Raw genomic sequence first — 19872 nt, forward strand, 5'->3', positions numbered from 1 at the left:
ATAATTCTCAAAGTAATTCCAATGGAATTTATGGTTAAAATTTCCAATAACTGTTTTAAATTGCATAATTTCCTACGTTATGGAAAAATGTAAAAAATATTTCAATTTTAAAGCCGGATAACAATCCAGCTGAGGTTTCATGTTATCGACCAATCAGTTTGCTTTTTTCGATAAGTAAACTGTTCGATAGAATTATTCTTAACAGGAATTATTCTTAACAATCACACATCAACGAAAATTCAGTTTATGCAGATGAATGGTTCGGATTTCACCATGGGCATTCCACTACTCATCAATTACTCAGAGATACTAATATGATACGAGCTAACGAACCTGAAGGTTATTCCGCTAGAGCTGCTCTTCTATACATAGAAAATACAATCGACAGTGTTCGGCATAAAAGTTTGATTGCAAAATTGTCAACTTTCAATTTTCCAAGTTTTATAATCAAAAGTTTAAAAAATTATCTAACTCATCGAACTCTAGAGGTTCGATTTCCTGTCAGAGCAGATGTGCCTCAAGTCTCAGTCTTGGGTCCAGTCCTATACGAAATGAAAATGTAGCTTTCTCACAAGCCGAGAGAAATGGAAACAAATTACTTTTTTAAAGAACTTGAAGCGCAATACTACGTAGAACTGATTTCATAATAACGATTATTATCTTCATGTGTAGATCAAAACTAAAAAGCAAAGTGTAGCAATCTTGAATCTGCTTCTGCCCTTCTGCTGTTCCACTCTCACTATAAACCACCACACTATAAATGTTCCACTCTCTCTCACGCATGCCCCGAAATCACTCTGCCTATTATTCCCTGTATTTCCGGCACAACTGTGTGGGAGCTGGTTGGGAACTGGTGACATATTTTGAAAAATGCCGTAATGAACAATGTCAACAATACACCATACCGCAGTGTGGCTAAATAAAAAACCAAGCTAAACGAACTCTGGAATTTGCAGTCAACCCCCTACCTGAGCATAAAACAAAGCACAAACATTGTTGTGCTCCATCATGAATCAAAGCAGTATGACAAAATTGATATGAAATAAATAATGCGCCTTATTACCTATGTATGTACTAATAATATGCTTTCAGGTGAGTTTTCCTCTAATAAAAAAGCACTCAATCAAAACCCGCGCTTCCGTATTAGCATGCAGTGAGCTTATCGCACGGAAGCATAACGGTAAAAGCGATACCGCTCTTGCACTCCAGACAACGAATGGATTCGCTGTCTATTGTGCTCGGTTTTTCTGCAAGTGAGTATGTAAACAGATTGATAACGGGAATTAGTGGTCTAATAAATCAATTTACTGTACAGGTCGGACTCGATTATATACAGACTCGATTATATATTGACTCGATTATATATGATTCGATTATATACAAAATTGTATATAATCGAATCATAAAAAAAATATTTTTTTTCAATTTTAAGTATAACTTACCTAAAGCAGCAATGTCGTATAGGGATCGACCAAAAATACGTAACGCTTGGGGGAGGTAGAGATCTGACGAAACGTCGCAATCAATACTTAAAATTTTGAAGTTCTATACAAAGAGCGTTACCTAGAGGAAAGAGGGGGTCGAAAATAGTTTTTATTTACGGTACGTAATTAATGGACGTTCCCTTCAGTCCAATATGACGTAACGCAACATTTTTTGACCCAAAACGTTGGTTTTTGAGCCATAATGTTTCAAGTAAAGTAAAGCTGATCTAAAACAGAAATATCGCGAGGGAACGTTTACAAATTATGTAACGCTCAGGAACCGGGAAAGCGTTGGCAAAGTGTTGCAACCCATACGGAAAGTTTAAACAAAAAGCATGGCATAGGGGGAAAGAAGATCAACAATAATTATTCTTGCGTTACGTTATAAATAAGCGCTTCCTTATTGATTCATAAAAGTCCGTTCTTTGTCTTTTTTCAAATGATACACAGTCTTTTTTTAAATGATACACAGTTGCTTCAGCGATGTTGTATTTTCGTTGTACGTCACGAACCGACAGACCTTGTTCGAGATCGTAAAGAACTTTTGCTTTTTGAGCAAAAGTTAAAACGTTTCTTCGTTTCCTGGCTTTTACGTGAGCACTTGCCATTTTTTGTTCTGAATTGCTTGAAAACGCAGCACAACAATATCAAAACTAAAAGAGTAAACAAACACAATACACACTGATCAAAATTTTTCTTAAGGTTTACTGCAATCAGCCATGTTTAAAACACGCACTACGGAGAAAATATTTAAAACACTACACGGCGTGTATTGCAACTTGCACTGCGTAATGTGTAAGAACGACCGTACACGCCGTGTAGTGTTTCTATGCAAAAGTGGCACCCGTGCAGCACGGTGTAGTGTTCTTGCCATGGCTGACTGCAATAACATAAAGAGTAACTACGAAATCTATACATACATCAATTTTTGTAAGAAAAGTTTTTTGCGACTTTAAGGGGGTTAGTCAAAAAAACTCTACTTATTTATTTAAAAATAACAAAATATGTATGCAAAATAAACAAAAAAAAGTTTTCTGATTCGATTATACATATATACATATATTTTTGTAAGAAAGGTTTTTTGCGACTTCAAGGGGGTTAGTCAAAAAATTCTACTTATTAATTTAAAAACAACAAAAGATGTATGCAAAATAAACAAAAAAAAATTTTTTTCTGATTCGATTATATATGCATATATTTTTGTAAGAAAGGTTCTTTGCGACTTTAAGGGGGTTAGTCAAAAAAATTCTACTTATTTATTTAAAAACAACAAAAGATGTATGCAAAATAAACAAAAAAAAATTTTTTCTGATTCGATTATATATGCATATATTTTTGTAAGAAAGGTTTTTTGCGACTTTAAGGGGGTTAGTCACAAAAATCCTACTTATTTATTCAAAAACAACAAATTATTTATGCAAAATAAACAAAAAAAAATTTTTTTTTTCTGATTCGATTATATACAGGATTCGATTATATACAGTGAAAATTTTTCGGAGACTGTATATAATCGAGTCCGACCTGTATTACCGTCATTGCATTTATTGACGAGAGGTTAAGTGCTTCGCTCACGGTAGAAAGACTACATTGAGCAGCGAAGAGCCGTTCACCAGCGAGCAGAAAAATATTTCTTCCAGTAATCTTAACATGAATGCAACATATTACTGACTCTAACAGTCTTCTTCCGAGCCGGGACTCGAACATACAACAACTGGATTATTAGACCAGTATCGTACCTGAAAACCATCTTGAGGATACTACGATGAGAACATATTAACTTTATTTAGGTACGTGCATCATGCAGTTCGGATAGACCTGATATTGGATAAAGCGGGATAATTAATAGATATTGTGAATTATAATTTTTTTTGACGTTGATTAACGTCTATATCGAAGTTAGGGCCCCTGAATTTGAAAATCTAGTAATTCAACCAGGGAAAACCAGAGAAAAGTGGTCAGGTTTTGAGCGCTTATTTTGCAATCATCTATAATCAGGTTTTCGAGGTTTTGGCATCAATCGATCAGAAATTCTTTTACGGTTAAATTTATGTAACAAAAACAAACTTTTGTTTGAGATACACTATTGAAAAATTGGTAATTAATATCGATTGTCTAAATCATACCGCGCAGCCAATCACTACCTCTCTTCCCAAGCACAGTCGACACTAACGGATACAATCGATCTGACTTTGTTGTTATTGTTGTTGTCACTTTCTGTTTCTGATGTTTATGCTGCTGCTAGCGGAAAAAACCTTGCAAATATGCATTTTTTGTTGGTGTTAATATTACGACAGCGGCCGGCGCCCCATAATTCTGATTCCAAAACCGCACCAGTGACATGCGGACGCTAGGTGATAGCAGCTGAAAGGAGGAAATACAAAATAGTACCGGTCATCTCGTGCCGGTTTCACCCGTTATGCTGGTGGCTTTAGTAGTAAATGGCTACTGCCAAATATTTAAATGGCTGGAATTCTGGACGGACTAACCAGGAAACTATAATCGGCAACCGGCACCTTTTGTTGCCTCGAAATTTTGGTACAGAAGCGGCTAATTGAATTTTCTGTTTTACCAAATGCTGCTGCTAGCGGAAAAAACCTTGCAAAAATGCATGTTTGTGTTGGTGTTAATATTACGACAGCGGCCGGCGCAGCTTTCAAGAAACATTTGTCTCTACCATTCCATCATCTATGTAGCCCCGCCTTCTTTCTAATTATCTGACGAAGCCTTGGTATGAAACGTATCGTTCGAACATTTCACCCCATCAGTTTCACTACTAAACCCTACCGGATACATACGGACGCTCGGTGTTAGCAGCTAAAAGGAGGAAAAACAAAATAGTAACGGTCATCTGGTGCCGGTTTGACCCGTGATGCTGGTGGCTACTGCAAAATACTAAAATGGCTGGAATTCTGGACGGAAACCAGTAAACAAGAAATCGGCAACTGGCACCTTTTGGTGCCGCGCAGTTTTATAATAGAAGCGGTTAGTTGAATTTTATGTTTTACAATTGCTGCTGTTAGCGGAAAAAAAACTTTCAAAAATGCATGTTTATGTTGATGTTAATTTCACGACAGCGCTTGGTGTTAGCAGCTGAAAGGAGGAAAGACAAAATAGTACCGGTCATCTCGTGCCGGTTTCACCCGTTATGCTGGTGGCTTTAGTAGTAAATGGCTACTGCAAAACACTTAAATGGCTGGAATGCTGGACGGACTAACCAGGAAACTATAATCGGCAACTGGCACCTTTTGGTGCCTCGAAATTTTGGTACAGAAGCGGCTAATTGAATTTTCTGTTTTACCAAATGCTGCTGCTAGCGGAAAAAACCATGCAAAAATGCATGTTTGTGTTGGTGTTAATATTACGACAGCGGCCGGCGCAGCTTTCAAGAAACATTTGTCTCTACCATTCCATCATCTATGTAGCCCCGCCTTCTTTCTAATTATCTGACGAAGCCTTGGTATAAAACGTATCGTTCGAACATTTCACCCCATCAGTTTCACTACTAAACCCTACCGGATACATACGGACGCTCAGTGTTAGCAGCTAAAAGGAGGAAAAACAAAATAGTAACGGTCATCTCGTGCCGGTTTGACCCGTGATGCTGGTGGCTACTGCAAAATACTAAAATGGCTGGAATTCTGGACGGAAACCAGTAAACAAGAAATCGGCAACTGGCACCTTTTGGTGCCTCGCAGTTTTATAATAGAAGCGGTAAGTTGAATTTTATGTTTTACAATTGCTGCTGTTAGTGGAAAAAAACCTTGCTAAAATGCATGTTTATGTTGATGTTAATTTCACGACAGCGCTAGGTGTTAGCAGCTGAAAGGAGGAAATACAAAATAGTACTGGTCATCTCGTGCCGGTTTCACCCGTTATGCTGGTGGCTTTAGTAGTAAATGGCTACTGCAAAACACTTAAATGGCTGGAATTCTGGACGGACTAACCAGAAAACTATAATCGGCAACTGGCACCTTTTGCTGCCTTGAAATTTTGTTACAGAAGCGGCTAATTGAATTTTCTGTTTTACCAAATGCTGCTGCAAGCGGAAAAAACCTTGCATAAATGCATGTTTGTGTTGGTGTTAATATTACGACAGCGGCCGGCGCAGCTTTCAAGAAAAATTTTTCCTTACCATTCCATCACCTATGTAGCCCCACCTTCTTTTTATTTATCTGACGAAGCCTTGGTATGAAACGTACCGTCCGAACATTTCACCCCATCAGTTTCATTACTAAACCGTACCGGCTACATACGGATGCTATCTTGAAAGAATTCTGGACGGACTGACCAAAAACATGGATATATTCGGCACCTGGCCCCTTTTGGTGCCTCGATATTTTGTTACAGAAGCGGCTAATTGAATTTTCTGTTTTATTACAAAATGCTGCTGCTAGCGGATAAAACCTTGCAAATATGCATCTTTTTGTTGGTGTTAATTTTACGACAGTGGCCGGCGCCCCATCATTTTGATTCCAAAACTGCACCAGCGACATGCGGACGCTAGGTGATAGCAGCTGAAAGGAGGAAAGACAAGAGTACCGGTCATCTCGTGCCGGTTTTACTCGTTATGCTGATGGCTGTTAGTAGTAAATGGCACTGCAAAATACTAAAATGGCTGGAATTCTGGACGGACTAACCAAAAACAAAAATATATTCGGCACCTCGCCCCTTTTGGTGCCTCGAAATTTTGTTACAGAAGCGGCTAATTGAATTTTCTGTTTTACCAAATGCTGCTGCAAGCGGAAAAAACCATGCAAAAATGCATGTTGTGTTGGTGTTAATATTACGACAGCGGCCGGCGCAGCTTTCAAGAAAAATTTTTCCTTACCATTCCATCACCTATGTAGCCCCACCTTCTTTTTATTTATCTGACGAAGCCTTGGTATAAAACGTACCGTCCGAACATTTCATCCCATCAGTTTCATTACTAAACCGTACCGGCTACATACGAACGCTATCTTGAAAGAATTCTGGACGGACTGACCAAAAACATGGATATATTCGGCACCTGGCCCCTTTTGGTGCCTCGAAATTTTGTTACAGAAGTGGCTAATTGAATTTTCTGTTTTATTACAAAATGCTGCTGCTAGCGGATAAAACCATGCAAATATGCATCTTTTTGTTGGTGTTAATTTTACGACAGCGGCCGGCGCCCCATCATTTTGATTCCAAAACTGCACCAGCGACATGCGGACGCTAGGTGATAGCAGCTGAAAGGAGGAAAGACAAGAGTACCGGTCATCTCGTGCCGGTTTTACTCGTTATGCTGGTGGCTGTTAGTAAAAAATGGCACTGCAAAATACTAAAATGGCTGGAATACTGGACGGACTAACCAAAAACAAAAATATATTCGGCACCTGGCCCCTTTTGGTGCCTCGAAACTTTATTACAGAAGCGGCTAATTGAATTTTCTGTTTTACCAAATGCTGCTGCTAGCGGAAAAAATCATGCAAAAATGCATGTTTGTGTTGGTGTTAATATTACGACAGCGGCCGGCGCAGCTTTCAAGAAACATTTGTCTCTACCATTCCATTATCTATGTAGCCCCTCCTTCTTTCTAATTATCTGACGAAGCCTTGGTATAAAACGTATTGTTCGAACATTTCACCCCATCAGTTTCATTATTAAACCGTACCGGATACATACGGACGCTCGGTGTTTGCAGCTAAAAGGAGGAAAAACAAAATAGTACCGGTCATCTCGTGCCGGTTTCACCCGTGATGCTGGTGGCTGTTAGTAATAAATAGCTACTGCAAAATACTAAAATGGCTGGAATTCTGGACGGACTACCAGCAAACGAGAATAATCGGCAACTGGTACCTTTTGGTGCCTCGCAGTTTTATAATAGAAGCGGTTAGTTGAATTTTCTGTTTTACAAAATACTGCTGCTAGCGGAAAAAACCTTGCAAAAATGCATGTTTGTGTTGATGTTAATTTCACGACAGCGCTAGGTGTTAGCAGCTGAAAGGAGGAAAGACAAAATAGTACCGGTCATCTCGTGCCGGTTTCACCCGTTATGCTGGTGGCTCTTAGTAATAAATGGCTACTGCAAAATACTAAAGTGGCTGGAATTCTGGACGGACTAACCAGTAAACGAGAATAATCGGCAACTGGTACCTTTTGGTGCCTCTAAATTTTGTTACAGAAGTTTTGTAAAAGAAGCGTTGCAATTCCCTCTACTATTTGCTTCAATGGAATATTTTTTTCATAGAATACGGTAGTCAACGTCATGCGGTCGTGTCTTGAATACCACCCTCCTACTTTTTAAGCTGCTTTTTCGTTACAAGACGTAAATATTAAGACGATGAGAGCACGGTGTTTGTCGAATGCAATTAATCTCAAAACCAGTTAGTGTCAATAAGTTGTCAACGGAATACGGAGATTTGTATAACACTTTGTAAGAACAGTGCGTTTTTGAAGTTCCAGCTGTTAGAAAATGTTTAATACTTACTCAATTTATTTATTTTCTTTCTTTCGCTATCAACCTGAGAAACAATTGAATAAACACAGTAAAATAAAACGCAAATCAATCCACCTAGCGATAGAATAAGGCCTCTCTTATTCCAAATCTATTATTTGTTTAAACAGATTAGCAAATAAACTATTGAAATTAATAAAACAGACGTATGTATTGATCGAATTTTCAAATTCAAAATTTACTGCTCCTAATTCTTGGAAAAGTAAAATTTCAACAGCTGCGAATTTCATCAGAAATATTTCCAGCTGAGGAAACCTCATTCACCATTGGAGAAAGTAATTTTTTTAAAAGTCTTTTTTACAAGTCAACAAATCTTTCGAGGTTTAATTTTTCAAAGGTTTTACCTGCTGAAACATATACGTCGTTTTGAAAAATAGGCTCCAAAACTGGTCTAAATACCTGTGGAAAAGTTATGTGTCCCCTAGTCGAAACATCGCTTGGAAACGCTGATATCTAATTGAACATAATTACAATCACTACACTGCCGGTACCCGCAAAACTGTCCCATATTATTTTTTGTCACTTTTGAGTTATCATCGGGAGCCGACTTAATTGTTATTAAACCAATTCCACCCATGGTTTTTCGTTATCAACGTTAAACTTGTGGTACCATGAAACTGTTCTGGTCATTGGTTTTGGATGAAATTGCTTGAAATAGCTGAATATCAGAAAACTTACGGGTAATATTAAATCGCCGTTTTCTCAATATGTTGTTTTTCATCATGGGACAGTTATCGGGTACCGTCAGTACAGAACTACAACAAAACCGTCATCTGGCAATAACTGCATCTGCAGCAGTTGCTCTTAATGACTTGAAAGTTATCACTTGCTCCCTGTTACCCTGTTATTTTACAAATGCAAACCGAGCAGCTCGTATACTCGGAATTACTTTGGCACAATTGCTTCTTTACAATCCATTTAATTATCTTCACGTTGGTACCTACCAATGCAATTATTCGATGCACATTTGAGCACACATTACACAACCACTTCAACAAAATGCACTCTGTCGAACTCCGGTATTAACAACTATCGAACAGGATCTGTCGATTAATGTCGGTTGGATTCAGCAAACCCGAACAAACGTAGAGAGTCGAGCAAACGTACGAAAAAGTAATCGTTAAATTATAAACTCACAAACTCAATACTTGTGTTGAATTGTCTCGTTAAATGCTGGTACAAGCTCGCAATTCAAGTTTATCATAAAAGCTTTAGATTTCAATAGTTGACATCCTAAATATGACATTGTATTAAGAACAATCACGCGTATATAAACATATTTAACAAATTAGAATTACATTTGTTGAAACTTAGCAAAGGTTGTTAATTTGCCTTATTTTATACAACCACCTGAATCGGGATTTGCAAATAAGGTTCGTTCGTAATTGCAGTTAAAGAAATAGTTACCATTGGTCAAATATGCAAATAAACCAACTGTGTACGTACTTTGCTTCGCAGACTTCGCATGGTTCACAGCACTTGATATCGTGAATATGTTTTAGGGTAAAAAGAGAAAATCCACGGCACCAACTGTCGCCATAATCCGAAAGTACCGCTTGCGACATAATAGAAAGTTTTACCCTACTGGGCGCTAGACAGGAGGCGGAAAGCAGACCTCGCATGTGAGTTGTCAGCCTATAATTGCTTGTATGAAAGTACCGCATTTCACAAGCTTCGTTAATAAGCAGCTGTATTCGGAGCAGTAAAAGTTTTATTTTATACTACCAGGTGCGTCACCGGTTCCAGGTATTTCACTGACTTTTGCCTTATGATAAATAAATTTTACTGCAATTATGTTTTACTCTTCTGTAATCCGATAAACTATGAAGTGTACTTTGATAGAAAAGGAAGAAAAACTACCATGAAATTTAGTTCGAGTAGTAATTTTTACCACATACGATCAAAATAGTGTAGGACCACTCTGATGTCCATCACACGACCCAGTTAGTAGTTCCGTGCTTCTTAGAAAATCATTAAATTCAGTCAACAGTAAATTTAATACCATTGCCGTAACTAAGGTCATTATTTTCAGTTCAATTAAATCAAGACATACGGCGACAGACAAATCGCCCTCACGAGAAAAGTGTTTAGCGCAATTATTTATGACTGTCGCGTGTTTCGTGTGGATTCTGCTGCTTACTCTATAGGTCACGGTGTGAATTGAAAGAACTCATGGACTAGACTTCCCGTTTATAGACTATCAATGTCATTATTTATATACCGTTATCACCACTCACAGTGATATCGCAAGTGTCATGTCTAATGCAAACATATTGACAATATTTGCTGACTCTCGGCTAAGAAGATCTGTTACCGGCTTCGTATTTTCAAGAGAGCTTATCAACATAGAGAAAGTCGTGAAAAAACAGCATAATCACATTTATCATCATCATCTACACCGGAAGGCATACAATGACCTAGAGTAAATGAAATTATGAGTAGTACGAATATGATGCTCACGTGCGACTTTAGCTTCATAGCTACTAAATTACTTGCTCAAACATACACTTTCCTCACAACTTCAACTCGTTCTGAGGTTAAGTGCTACTAACACACTACTATCAAGGTGAATGTAGTCGGCATTTATAAGAAGGGTCAGAACGTTTCGAATTTTACAATTAATTTACATTTCACTACTAATTAAAACTACGATCAAAAGATGTCGTAATCACATTGTCACAATTCTAATAATTATAAACATTGTTACCATTTGCGGTTTGAGTAAAACATACCTCAGCGTATTCTAATAATGATGTACAAAGTCATGCCATGTGTCGTGTTATTTAATACTTACGGTAGAATATCACTCTAAACCACTCATTACGTTTTGACTGCTCATGAGTCATGACACGGTGACTATCTTAAACAAAACCCGCAATACCATGCAGTGTCACAACATTGTGTATGAAAGCAAGCATTTAAACCATCACCAGACTGCTACCAAGACACTGCAATGTTATATTGACTAATGATGCTTTTAGCATAACTGCCCAACCCACCAGAGTGCACCCTGCCCCGGTACGAAAAAGCCAGTAACCTACACACGTGTAAATGCATAAGCACCTGATGAGGATGCCCCGGTGCTGGCCATTAATGTGATTTATCAGACCCATAACTTGTTGAGCTTTCATAAGTTCGGCTCGATCCGACCCGTTTAATTACACTTTCTGTTGCATTAAACCAGCAAACAAATCGATTTAATGAACACCTAACTTCATTGGGGAGGGAAACCGGAAGGCCAGAAAAAGCTAATTCGATAGGGTACTACCCTGTTTAATCTGGCAATGTGAATAATGTCGACACGGTACGAATTGCGCTGACAAAATTAATAGTCCGATCGCAAAAGGCAACTGTTTCGTTGCAATTATCAACTGGTTCATTATGTCTAGCAAAACAAAGTCACGTAAAACATTCGAGGTAATGTCGATGACCTAGCAAATGGCGTGCAATATGTATGTTTATTTTTCTCCCTTAAATTTCAATTATATAGAGGGATAATAATGAAACGTTATCCCCCATGAATATAAGTATGAAAATACATTTGATTACAGCATTGATGATTACAACAGTAATAAGTAATAATAAATGAACAATCCATTTGAAAAAAAAAAGATGGATGGATGCCATATTTGTCGATGGTTTTATATTAAGCCCTCATAAGACGCCTTCAAAATTAAAACTTTTTGTGCAAGACTAACAAGATTTTTCAGTATCGCGATAAGTACATTATCGAAGAGTGTTAGCGCTTGAACTAACTTACTTTAACTTTTCAAGACAATCAAATCAAAATCAGTTTCTGGAAAACATAACCTGTAAACATTAACCGTTATGTACTCGGCAATTTTAACATACGTAAGTACTCTGCAGGATACCCGGGTACCCACCAAAATGAAATGCTTCTTACTTATTCAATTCTTGGCCGATTTTCGATCTTGACCCGTCAAAAGATTGGAAAATTTGTCTATTTTTAATATACTGGACCTTAAGAGCCATTGGTCCCGTATGGTTCCCGTAAATTCGGAACTTCGGGACCATGTTCAAGATCGGGAATCCGCTCCGAAACGGCCATTTCGGACAACTTATCAGATGGACTCAAAATGAATGAAAATCAACTCCTGGAGTGATTTCATGAATTTTGATACCAATTTTGTTCGGTTTTATTAACAATTGTACTACTTCGTCTCATCGGAACATGCTCCCGAAGATCCGGATTAACAGGAACCAGATGTGGTCACAGGTTCATGTAAGTTCCGGATTCTAAAAGTAGACAGATTCCAATCCAATCCAATCTTTTGACGGGTCAAGATCGAAAATCGGACAAGAACTGAAAAAGCAAGAAGCATTCTATTGTGTGGGTACCCGGGTACCCTGCCGGGTACTTATGGGGTAAAAAAAAGTAGGAGGGTGGTATTCAAGACACGACCGCATGACGTTGACTACCGTATTCTATGAAAAAAATATTCCATTGAAGCAAATAGTAGAGGGAATTGCAACGCTTCTTTTACAAAACTTCTGTAACAAAATTTAGAGGCACCAAAAGGTACCAGTTGCCGATTATTCTCGTTTACTGGTTAGTCCGTCCAGAATTCCAGCCACTTTAGTATTTTGCAGTAGCCATTTATTACTAAGAGCCACCAGCATAACGGGTGAAACCGGCACGAGATGACCGGTACTATTTTGTCTTTCCTCCTTTCAGCTGCTAACACCTAGCGCTGTCGTGAAATTAACATCAACACAAACATGCATTTTTGCAAGGTTTTTTCCGCTAGCAGCAGTATTTTGTAAAACAGAAAATTCAACTAACCGCTTCTATTATAAAACTGCGAGGCACCAAAAGGTACCAGTTGCCGATTATTCTCGTTTGCTGGTAGTCCGTCCAGAATTCCAGCCATTTTAGTATTTTGCAGTAGCTATTTATTACTAACAGCCACCAGCATCACGGGTGAAACCGGCACGAGATGACCGGTACTATTTTGTTTTTCCTCCTTTTAGCTGCAAACACCGAGCGTCCGTATGTATCCGGTACGGTTTAATAATGAAACTGATGGGGTGAAATGTTCGAACAATACGTTTTATACCAAGGCTTCGTCAGATAATTAGAAAGAAGGAGGGGCTACATAGATAATGGAATGGTAGAGACAAATGTTTCTTGAAAGCTGCGCCGGCCGCTGTCGTAATATTAACACCAACACAAACATGCATTTTTGCATGATTTTTTCCGCTAGCAGCAGCATTTGGTAAAACAGAAAATTCAATTAGCCGCTTCTGTAATAAAGTTTCGAGGCACCAAAAGGGGCCAGGTGCCGAATATATTTTTGTTTTTGGTTAGTCCGTCCAGTATTCCAGCCATTTTAGTATTTTGCAGTGCCATTTTTTACTAACAGCCACCAGCATAACGAGTAAAACCGGCACGAGATGACCGGTACTCTTGTCTTTCCTCCTTTCAGCTGCTATCACCTAGCGTCCGCATGTCGCTGGTGCAGTTTTGGAATCAAAATGATGGGGCGCCGGCCGCTGTCGTAAAATTAACACCAACAAAAAGATGCATATTTGCATGGTTTTATCCGCTAGCAGCAGCATTTTGTAATAAAACAGAAAATTCAATTAGCCACTTCTGTAACAAAATTTCGAGGCACCAAAAGGGGCCAGGTGCCGAATATATCCATGTTTTTGGTCAGTCCGTCCAGAATTCTTTCAAGATAGCGTTCGTATGTAGCCGGTACGGTTTAGTAATGAAACTGATGGGATGAAATGTTCGGACGGTACGTTTTATACCAAGGCTTCGTCAGATAAATAAAAAGAAGGTGGGGCTACATAGGTGATGGAATGGTAAGGAAAAATTTTTCTTGAAAGCTGCGCCGGCCGCTGTCGTAATATTAACACCAACACAACATGCATTTTTGCATGGTTTTTTCCGCTTGCAGCAGCATTTGGTAAAACAGAAAATTCAATTAGCCGCTTCTGTAACAAAATTTCGAGGCACCAAAAGGGGCGAGGTGCCGAATATATTTTTGTTTTTGGTTAGTCCGTCCAGAATTCCAGCCATTTTAGTATTTTGCAGTGCCATTTATTACTAACAGCCATCAGCATAACGAGTAAAACCGGCACGAGATGACCGGTACTCTTGTCTTTCCTCCTTTCAGCTGCTATCACCTAGCGTCCGCATGTCGCTGGTGCAGTTTTGGAATCAAAATGATGGGGCGCCGGCCACTGTCGTAAAATTAACACCAACAAAAAGATGCATATTTGCAAGGTTTTATCCGCTAGCAGCAGCATTTTGTAATAAAACAGAAAATTCAATTAGCCGCTTCTGTAACAAAATATCGAGGCACCAAAAGGGGCCAGGTGCCGAATATATCCATGTTTTTGGTCAGTCCGTCCAGAATTCTTTCAAGATAGCATCCGTATGTAGCCGGTACGGTTTAGTAATGAAACTGATGGGGTGAAATGTTCGGACGGTACGTTTCATACCAAGGCTTCGTCAGATAAATAAAAAGAAGGTGGGGCTACATAGGTGATGGAATGGTAAGGAAAAATTTTTCTTGAAAGCTGCGCCGGCCGCTGTCGTAATATTAACACCAACACAAACATGCATTTATGCAAGGTTTTTTCCGCTTGCAGCAGCATTTGGTAAAACAGAAAATTCAATTAGCCGCTTCTGTAACAAAATTTCAAGGCAACAAAAGGTGCCAGTTGCCGATTATAGTTTTCTGGTTAGTCCGTCCAGAATTCCAGCCATTTAAGTGTTTTGCAGTAGCCATTTACTACTAAAGCCACCAGCATAACGGGTGAAACCGGCACGAGATGACCAGTACTATTTTGTATTTCCTCCTTTCAGCTGCTAACACCTAGCGCTGTCGTGAAATTAACATCAACATAAACATGCATTTTAGCAAGGTTTTTTTCCACTAACAGCAGCAATTGTAAAACATAAAATTCAACTTACCGCTTCTATTATAAAACTGCGAGGCACCAAAAGGTGCCAGTTGCCGATTTCTTGTTTACTGGTTTCCGTCCAGAATTCCAGCCATTTTAGTATTTTGCAGTAGCCACCAGCATCACGGGTCAAACCGGCACGAGATGACCGTTACTATTTTGTTTTTCCTCCTTTTAGCTGCTAACACTGAGCGTCCGTATGTATCCGGTAGGGTTTAGTAGTGAAACTGATGGGGTGAAATGTTCGAACGATACGTTTTATACCAAGGCTTCGTCAGATAATTAGAAAGAAGGCGGGGCTACATAGATGATGGAATGGTAGAGACAAATGTTTCTTGAAAGCTGCGCCGGCCGCTGTCGTAATATTAACACCAACACAAACATGCATTTTTGCATGGTTTTTTCCGCTAGCAGCAGCATTTGGTAAAACAGAAAATTCAATTAGCCGCTTCTGTACCAAAATTTCGAGGCACCAAAAGGTGCCAGTTGCCGATTATAGTTTCCTGGTTAGTCCGTCCAGCATTCCAGCCATTTAAGTGTTTTGCAGTAGCCATTTACTACTAAAGCCACCAGCATAACGGGTGAAACCGGCACGAGATGACCGGTACTATTTTGTCTTTCCTCCTTTCAGCTGCTAACACCAAGCGCTGTCGTGAAATTAACATCAACATAAACATGCATTTTTGAAAGTTTTTTTTCCGCTAACAGCAGCAATTGTAAAACATAAAATTCAACTAACCGCTTCTATTATAAAACTGCGAGGCACCAAAAGGTGCCAGTTGCCGATTTCTTGTTTACTGGTTTCCGTCCAGAATTCCAGCCATTTTAGTATTTTGCAGTAGCCACCAGCATCACGGGTCAAACCGGCACGAGATGACCGTTACTATTTTGTTTTTCCTCCTTTTAGCTGCTAACACCGAGCGTCCGTATGTATCCGGTAGGGTTTAGTAGTGAAACTGATGGGGTGAAATGTTCGAACGATACGTTTCATACCAAGGCTTCGTCAGATAATTAGAAAGAAGGCGGGGCTACATAGATGATGGAATGGTAGAGACAAATGTTTCTTGAAAGCTGCGCCGGCCGCTGTCATAATATTAACACCAACACAAACATGCATTTTTGCAAGGTTTTTTCCGCTAGCAGCAGCATTTGGTAAAACAGAAAATTCAATTAGCCGCTTCTGTACCAAAATTTCGAGGCAACAAAAGGTGCCAGTTGCCGATTATAGTTTCCTGGTTAGTCCGTCCAGAATTCCAGCCATTTAAATATTTGGCAGTAGCCATTTACTACTAAAGCCACCAGCATAACGGGTGAAACCGGCACGAGATGACCGGTACTATTTTGTATTTCCTCCTTTCAGCTGCTATCACCTAGCGTCCGCATGTCACTGGTGCGGTTTTGGAATCAGAATTATGGGGCGCCGGCCGCTGTCGTAATATTAACACCAACAAAAAATGCATATTTGCAAGGTTTTTTCCGCTAGCAGCAGCATAAACATCAGAAACAGAAAGTGACAACAACAATAACAACAAAGTCAGATCGATTGTATCCGTTAGTGTCGACTGTGCTTGGGAAGAGAGGTAGTGATTGGCTGCGCGGTATGATTTAGACAATCGATATTAATTACCAATTTTTCAATAGTGTATCTCAAACAAAAGTTTGTTTTTGTTACATAAATTTAACCGTAAAAGAATTTCTGATCGATTGATGCCAAAACCTCGAAAACCTGATTATAGATGATTGCAAAATAAGCGCTCAAAACCTGACCACTTTTCTCTGGTTTTCCCTGGTTGAATTACTAGATTTTCAAATTCAGGGGCCCTAACTTCGATATAGACGTTAATCAACGTCAAAATTGAAGTTACCCCCCCCCCCCTTTAACTCCTTCTGCTGCTATAAACAATCTGATGATGGAAAATGGTTTATTTCCACTAGTTAAGAGCATTCCATAAGTTTCAGCTAGCTGAGTTGAGGTTATCCTTGTTTTTTAAAGCAATAAAGTCTGAAAAGGTACCCGGGTACCCTACCGAGTACATAACGGTTAACAAAGAAACAACTCATAATTGAACACATATGATACATAATTTAAATCATCATATTTTTTGGGTATTTGGGTTACAGCTAGGAACATTATTTTTCCGTTCTCCGTTTTTTGTATGAGCGGAAGTTACATTCGACTAAACCTGCAACCTACACTATAATCACTTCAAAAGTTCTTGCATACTTTTATTCATCGTCTCGGTCTCGGTTTTCGTTTCTCCATTCTGGACTTTTTTTAAGCTGCGTAATAACTTCAGGTCTCTTGAAAATAAGATTTAAATTAATCCACCTAGCGGTCAGACCCAGTTTTTCTCATTCAAACTTTTGTTTGTAAAAATAGATTTATATGAACGCTTCAATCCAATAAATGTATATTCACTCTTTAGGTTCTAAAATATTGAGGTTATAATCTATACATATAAAAATGCAGTCCGGTCTGCTTGTCTGTCTGTCTGATCCATATAGGCTCGAAAACTACCGTACTGATCGACGTGAAAATTTGTATGTAGGGGTTTTTGAAGTCGATAAAGGTTCCTGTGATAGTTTGAGACCCCTGCCTCTTTTGGAAGGGAGGGGTCTCATACAAATGAAACATAAATTTCTGCACAACTCAAGAACAAACCAAGCAAATGAAACCGAATTTGGCATGTAGATTTTTTTTTCTTCATCTATAATTTATTTGACACGGCACAAATACAATTTAATGTTTAACAGCGCCAATTATATCTGGTAGCTTACTTTCTAAAGTATCTTAATAACTAAAAGCAAATTTTTTATCCTCGCTGCCGACTACGAGCTGAAACTAAATCTAACTTAAGGCTAGAATGTTTTGCATTAAAAGCACTGATTTGTTGTTTGATGGTTTTCCATCGCCATAGGTAAGCAGCATATTGAATATGTTCCGCTGCTGGGCCAAGATATTACGGACTGGCATATTGGGTTGTCTCCCTCGGGACCTGAGAGTATCGTGCGGGTCTAGTTGCTGTTTCCGAATCCGGGGTCTTAACGTGTTCTTGTCGTTTGGTTGGATGTAGGCGGAAGGGAATAGGATTAAACTGGGGCGTGGATGGATTTCAGGAAAACGTATATAAGGGACATGTAGGATAGGTCACGGCTCGCCAAGACATCACGAACAGGAACAGCCGGCTGCCTACTTTCGGCCTGCAGGGAAGCTATTAATTTAGACCTGGCGGTGTACAGGGCATGACCAAACCACATGCTCTATGTCGTGATAACCCTCACCACAGGCACAGATACCACTTTCCCCGAGCCCAACACGACGGAGATGCGCGTCAAATCTATAGTGATTGGACATAAGCCGGGACATCACGCAAATGAAATCCCGACCTACATCCAACCCCTTGAACCACGGGTTCGTCGATACTTTGGGGATTATGGAATGTAACCACCTTCCCAATTCCCCTCTGGTCCAAGCATTTTGCCAACTGATGATCGTATTCTGACGTAAAAGTGCGAAAAATTCATTAAAAGCAATTGGTCTTTCATAAATATCACCGTTTGTTGCGCCCACCTCAGCCAAAGAGTCCGCTTTCTCATTGCCCGGTATCGAGCAGTGAGAAGGGACCCACGCTAAGGTAATCTGAGTAGATTTTTCGGATAAAGCACTCAGATGTTCCCGTATTTTCCCCAGGAAATACGGAGAGTGCTTAACATCTTTCATCGATCGGAGAGCCTGAATGGAACTGAGACTGTCCTAAAGATGAAATAATGGTCCGTGGGCATTTTTTCGATAATCCCTAGTGTGTACTTAATTGCAGCCAATTCTGCGACGTAAATTTCTTCTATCATGGATGTATCGAAAAACACAGTAGAATCAGAAGTATTTGATAAGTCGACACGATTTGGAATATTCGAAGAAGGGTTAATATTTTGGGACATGTGATGGAAATACAATGTCATAAAACGGGTTTGAGAATTAAGTTCGATTAACCTTTCAAAATTTTCAATCACGGGACGGTTCAAGACCTCACATTTGATAAGAATACGAGAAGACAGGCTCCAAAAGCGGTTTTTCAATGGTAGTACTCCAGCTAAGACCTCCAAACTCATCGTATGGGTCGATTGCATGCAACCTAAGGCGATACGCAAACAACGATATTGTATTCGCTCCAGTTTGATCAAATGTGTGTTTGCTGCGGAGCGGAAGCAGAAACACCCGTACTCAATGACAGACAATATCGTTGTTTGGTAAAGCCTTTAAAGGTCTCCTGGGTGGGCTCCCCACCATTGTCCGGTTATTGTACGAAGAAAATTCACTCTTTGTTGACATTTTTTCATCAGATACCTAACGTGACAACCCCAGGTGCCTTTAAAGTCCAACCAGACACCAAGATATTTGTGTACCAAAACCTGAGAAATCGTTTTACCCATTAATTGTGTTTGAAGCTGAGCAGGTTCATGCTTCCTAGAAAAAACTACTGTCTCAGTCTTCTCCCGAGAGAATTCGATACCTAGCTGTAAAGCCTAAGCAGACAAATTGTCCAAGGTATCTTGCAATGGTCCTTGCAAATCGGCAGCTTTGGCTCCTGTAACAGAGATTACACTGTCGTCTGCAAGTTATCTTATCGTGCATGAATTTGCCAGACATTCGTCGATGTCATTTACATAAAAGTTGTAAAGAAGGGGGCTTAAACATGAGCCCTGGGGAAGACCCATGTAGCTAATGCGAAAAGTTGCCAAATCGCCATGCGTAAAATGCATGTGCTTTTCGGACAGCAAATTGTGCAAAAAATTGTTCAAAATTAGAGAAAATCCTTGTCGGTGAAGTTTACCCGAAAGAATGTCAATAGAAACGGAATCAAAAGCCCCCTTAATGTCCAAGAACGCAGACGCCATTTGTTCTTTGCGAGCATACGCCAGCTGAATATCTGTTGAAAGCAACGCAAGACAATCATTCGTCCCTTTGGCACGGCG

At 39.4% G+C, this 19872-nt stretch overlaps 1 long non-coding RNA gene across 1 annotated transcript in view; it reads left to right on the top strand.

Annotated features, from left to right (window-relative positions):
* Positions 1-842: 842 nt before the first annotated feature.
* Positions 843-19872, top strand: part of LOC129724667 (uncharacterized) — a 29224-nt gene continuing 10194 nt past the window's right edge. The window contains exons 1-2 of the long non-coding RNA XR_008727939.1: positions 843-1021; positions 1093-1253. This is a non-coding gene — a long non-coding RNA (uncharacterized LOC129724667). The remainder of the gene's footprint in view (positions 1022-1092; positions 1254-19872) is intronic.

The sequence above is a fragment of the Wyeomyia smithii genome, chromosome 2, assembly GCF_029784165.1.
Source record: "Wyeomyia smithii strain HCP4-BCI-WySm-NY-G18 chromosome 2, ASM2978416v1, whole genome shotgun sequence".
In the NCBI taxonomy this organism is placed as follows: Eukaryota; Metazoa; Arthropoda; class Insecta; order Diptera; family Culicidae; genus Wyeomyia; species Wyeomyia smithii.